Genomic DNA, 5,401 nt, shown 5'->3' with positions numbered 1-5,401 from the left:
AATTATGAGATAAGAAGTCATAATTATCAGATAAAAATTCCAAATCATGTGATAAAAAGTCCAAATTATGATAGTAAGTCAAACTAATCAGATAAGAAAGTCAAAATTAGGAGATAATAAGTCAAAATTAGGAGATACATAGTCATAATTAGGAAATAAAAAGTCAAAATAATGAGATAAGAAAGTCAAAATTATGAGATAAAATGTCATAATTATGAGATTTTGTTAAATTTTTTCTTCTTTTTCCTGAATAAGGAGTCGCCACATCGGATCTTTTTTTTTTTGGATCCGCATACAATTTTTTTGCTTGAGCCATTTATATTCCGGATGCCCTTAAAAAGTCAAAATAATGACATAAGAAATTCAAAATTATGAGATAAAAAAGCCCAAATTATGCGACAAAAGGTGATCTTTTGGAGATAAAGTCATAAGAGTCCTAAAAGTCATATGAGATAAACAGTTGAAATTCCAAGATAAGAACGTCAAAATTATGAGACAAAAAGTTTTGCACTCCTATAGAGCAGCTACCCACAATAACTTTCCTTTCTTTCTGCAGTGTTTCCATGGATTTTTTTTCCTTCTTTCTGGCTTCAATTTTCCTGCAACCTCTCCTTTCATGGTCATCTGTACTAGGCTATCCAGCCATCCCTTCCAGTGGATGTAGATACACATTTTCCTGTACTTCAACGGAGGAAGCAGACTACTTCTGTTACTCCTACCCATTGGTAAACCCAAGCTTTGGTTTGCTTGTCAAAGATTTCCTGATGTCAGTCTGTGTTAGAGTCCATGTTTCTGCACCCAACAGGATTTCCCCAACTGTTTCTTTATTTTCAGGCCGCTCTACGTTTCCTGCCAAAATCCATTTAGCTGACTGGACTGGACAATTGTTCATCTCACACGGATCTTCAATGTTGAGTCTCCATGCTTTCTAACCACGGAGCCAAGTTCCACTTGGTTGGTAGTATTTCTCTTCTTTGCCTCCATGGAATATCACAGGAGGTTTGGCGGAGTGTATGTGTAGACCAAAATTACAGCTGTAGTCCTTCAGGGTTCAATCCCATGCATGATTTCCTTTCGGAGGAAACTCTCACAACCACGTTGCTTGATGTGTTGTACACGGACATTCAATATAATAGAATTGTGGCTGTTTTGCTAAATGCTCACACATAAAATACCATACTGCCCATACACTTCATAGCAGTTATATGCAACAACAATGAATGGAAAGCTAACAGACCACAGGATGCTAATCTATCTGGAAGTAGTGAGGAGGACAGAGTGTGAACTAGAAGAATCCGTTTTGACTCGTTACACATGCATACGGTGACATTTCTTTTCTTTTCTTTCCCAGGCATGGCTCAGGTGCCTGGGTGGTCGTCTCCCAAATTGAAGGTGGCTGGTTCGAGCCTCATTCCTCTTGTTATGATATGGAAGTATCCTTGGGCAAAATATTGAACCCCCATGCGTTTGTGATGCTGCATCATCGTTGGGTAAATGCAACAGTGTTGGTGCAAAAGCGTTTGTTCAGTCAGTAAAGGAGCGTCACGATGCTAAGCTAGTTGCATTTGTGTCTTCCTGACTGCTTACTTGTTTTCAACATTTACTCATGAAGTTCCCGTGGTTTGAGTTGTCTTTCTCGAGCTTCTAGCTGACGTTCTTCCAGTTACATGGATGTGGACCATGTACCGTATTTTCTGGACTATAAGTCGCTCCGGAGTATAAGTCGCACAATGCCAAAAATGCATAATTCGGTAGAAAAAAATATACATAAGTCACACTGGAGTATAAGTCACATTTTTTGCGGGTCATTTATTTTACTTGACCAAAACAGACATTACATCATCATGGAATTCAAGTTGTAACAATAATAAAAGAATAGAGAACAGGCTGAATAGGTGTAAGATATGCTAACACAATGCTTATTCAGCTACACAAAAAATAAACATGAACACAAAAGAAAAGTGTTTATGTAACGTAAACACTTTTTTCATTTATAAGTCGCTCTGGAGTATAAGTCACAGGACCAGCCAACCTATGAAAAAAAAGTGCGACTTATAGTTTGGAAAATACGGTGTATATTGAAACAAGCTTTGCAAAGCAGTTACCATAGCAACACAGCTGCAACCACACTGGCCCCCCATGGTTTAAAAGGTTAAAATGTACCATCATTTCATATTGACAAACATTTACTGTACTTCTTCAACTAAAGACACCCAGGACTTTTCCATGCAAGCAGTCAGGACCTGAACGTGGAAACCTTCCCAAGCAAAGATGCTTATTCATAATTTACATTCTGAGGTCACACCCTGTACCCAGTCTTCCTCTCTCACTCCACAACCAAACTTGAACTTTTGAACCCGCTGTTCCCTTTCAGCAAAGTGAGGGCAATCAGAGTGCATCACGCTTGTTTCAATGTGCCTCCAACTGGAAACTGCAAAGTATGTGTAGCGAGATACACGAAGAGGGCTCTACCTGGTTTCTGTTTTGTGTGTGAACAACTCAGGTGTTGAAGGTTACCTGAACCCAAAACTGCAGATTGAACACATATTTTCCCAACATCTGACACTTTGGGTCAAAATAAACGGAGTTGCAAACATGAATTCACTGAAAAACACTCCTTGGGAAAGTAAATGGCAACATTTAGTTAACAGAAATTGGAGAAAAAAAACTTGCCAAAACTTGCCAAAACGTGGCTATTTTCGGTTAGGTATGTTGATGTGACAGGGTTCAATTCCACCCTCGGCCATCTCTGTGTGGTATTTGCACGTTCTCTCCGTGCATGCGTGGGTTTTCTCCGGGTACTCCGGTTTCCTCCCACATTCCAAAAACATGCTAGGTTAATTGGCCACTCCAAATTGTCCATAGGTATGAATGTGAGTGTGAATGGTTGTTTGTCTATATGTGCCCTGTGATTGGCTGGCCACCAGTCCAGGGTGTACCCCGCCTCTTGCCCGAAAACAGCTGGGATAGGCTCCAGCACCCCCCACGACCCTCGTGAGGAAAAAGTGGTAGAAAATGAATGAATGAATGAATGAATGAATGAATGGAATGAATGAATGAATGGAATGAATGAATGAATGAATGAATGAATGAATGAATGAATGAATGAATGGAATGAATGAATGAATGAATGAATGAATGAATGAATGAATGAATGGAATGAATGAATGAATGAATGAATGAATGAATGAATGAATGAATGAATGAATGAATGAATGAATGAATGAATGAATGAATGAATGGAATGAATGAATGAATGAATGAATGAATGAATGAAGTGAGTCAGCCAATCCAAGGACCTTAATGGGCTCTAGTCAAGCCTAAAGCTTTACCGGAAACATTCTAACTCAATATTACTGACACATATGTCATGATGGCTTTAAATGAAAAATGCCATTTAGACCATATGACGATGTAAAAAACTCACAAAAAAAAATAACTAGAGCCAGAATGCAAATGAATGAACAGCTAAGAAAAAGTTGTGGGTGGCTTTAAAAGAACGGACACCTGTCAAGCTCAGCCCCACTGAGAGTATAGCGACAGAGCAAAAAATGTCCCTGCCCTGACCTGGGGACAGAGTGACAACATCTTTGTGTGCGTAGGAGAGCATGTGTGTGTGTGTGTGTGTGTGTGTGTGTGTGTGTGTGAGTGTGTGTGTGTAAGTGTGACAGACAGAATGACAGGGACAGGGAAGCAGCAACGTCCCCAGTGATTGTGGTTTCATGTCTGGTTACATTGAGTCCTGACAAGATGCTGAGGGCTACATAAGGTTGTTGCTTTTCCAGAAATGCAGCCACATTATTCCATTGAAATCCTGTCTTCAGTGGATTGACTGTATTTGCTTAATGGCAGTTTGCAGGCTGATTGGCTGCCACTGCACACTCTTTGTCTGCCTGGTCCTTGTATGCAGTGTTGCATGTACAGTATATGAAGAGCTTGCAACCAAAAGGCGCTAAATCCATTTTGACTGATTTTGAGAAAATCAATGATTTTTAACTACGCACATATCAATCTATTTGGTCATCAAGTCTATATTGCAAATGAAAGAGCTATCAATATAGGTCATAAAAATGCATGCTATAAAATTCCTGCGCACACCATGTATTTTATATATTTTTTTAATTATTTTTTTTCCCGGATTTAGCGCCTTTTGGCTGAAATAAATTTGAAGTCACCTTTAACTTCTTCAATGGCATTGTTGTAAAAGAATGTAAGGTGCTTTAATGTGCTATGCTAATAAAATAATTACAACACAGAAGCCATTCTCAACATACAATACAAAATAATTATTATGAATGAAATGAATAAAAATGTTATTAAAAGAAGTGCTCATATTTGACTGCACCATGAAGGTGACAGTGACAAAAATCCTCTCATTCCAAACTCTTTACATTGTATGTTTTTTAGTACAAGTAAAATAATGTTTCTCATGAAAGTTGGAGGTGTCAAGGTAGAGACATGCCTTTTATGGCGTAAAAAAAAAACTTCCATGTTACAGAATACTGTAAAAACACAATTTGTGTTCTCCTGAATTGCATAACATACTGTAACTATCATACGTGTACTTCATGTACACAAACAAAACAGGATGCGCACTGATACTGGCTTTCTGTATGTGCAGTGCCAATTGTATTCTTCTCTCTGATTGGTCAGATTATCAATAGATGGGAAACTTGGGCCAATCAGAATAAAGAATCAAGAAAGGGATTTAGCTCTTTTTGGTTGAAATCTGAAATGGAAATAGCGCCTTTTGGTTGAAAGCATAAATTTCATATCACTTTTTTTCATAGTTTTTAAAATGATTTCAAGACCAAAATATGTGATTTGGATACACATGACAGAGGTCTATTAAACTCATGAAAAACATGCAACTTAGTGAAAATTGGATTTAGCGCCTTTTGGTTGCAAGCTCTTCATATGCATATATCTATGTAATAAGCCTTTTACAAATGCCAAAACATTGTTTATCTGATGCTTTGGCATAGTTTAACATGACAATGCAACATTGTCATAACATAAAGAGGTCAGAAAAGTCACAAAACCTTAATTGGAGTCCTTTTCGAGAGGAACAGTATTGGGGAAAGAGATGAATAAAACAAAAAAAATGTAGTTTTGGTTTGCAGGGTGTGAAGAAAAAGGCTACAAAGCATGAATCAAGAAGATATTGCATTTACAGTTTTTCTCGATTGTTTAAACACATTTTCTGAAAGGATGCCTCATATTCTCAGAACTCTACACACAAATCAAACATTTCTGAAAACCCCTCAATTCTCCTGCAAAATGAAACTTTACATCCGAAACAGTCTTCATTCTTCTCAAAATGGTGTTTTGTCTCCAAATGACGTACACAAATATGAACTATATGAACCACTATATGAACAAACATTTATATGAACCAATG

General features: G+C 37.8%; 1 long non-coding RNA gene across 1 annotated transcript; it reads left to right on the top strand.

Moving 5' to 3' along the window:
• The first annotated feature begins 593 nt into the window (after positions 1-593).
• LOC131138929 (uncharacterized) lies at positions 594-1,443 on the top strand. Its single transcript, XR_009132170.1, has 3 exons — positions 594-725; positions 835-954; positions 1,352-1,443. It is a non-coding gene; the product is annotated as an uncharacterized LOC131138929 (long non-coding RNA).
• The last annotated feature ends 3,958 nt before the right edge of the window (positions 1,444-5,401 follow it).

This window comes from Doryrhamphus excisus, chromosome 1 (genome assembly GCF_030265055.1).
Source record: "Doryrhamphus excisus isolate RoL2022-K1 chromosome 1, RoL_Dexc_1.0, whole genome shotgun sequence".
In the NCBI taxonomy this organism is placed as follows: Eukaryota; Metazoa; Chordata; class Actinopteri; order Syngnathiformes; family Syngnathidae; genus Doryrhamphus; species Doryrhamphus excisus.
Note: the sequence above shows the minus strand (reverse complement) of the source record. Positions and strands in the feature narration are given on the sequence as shown.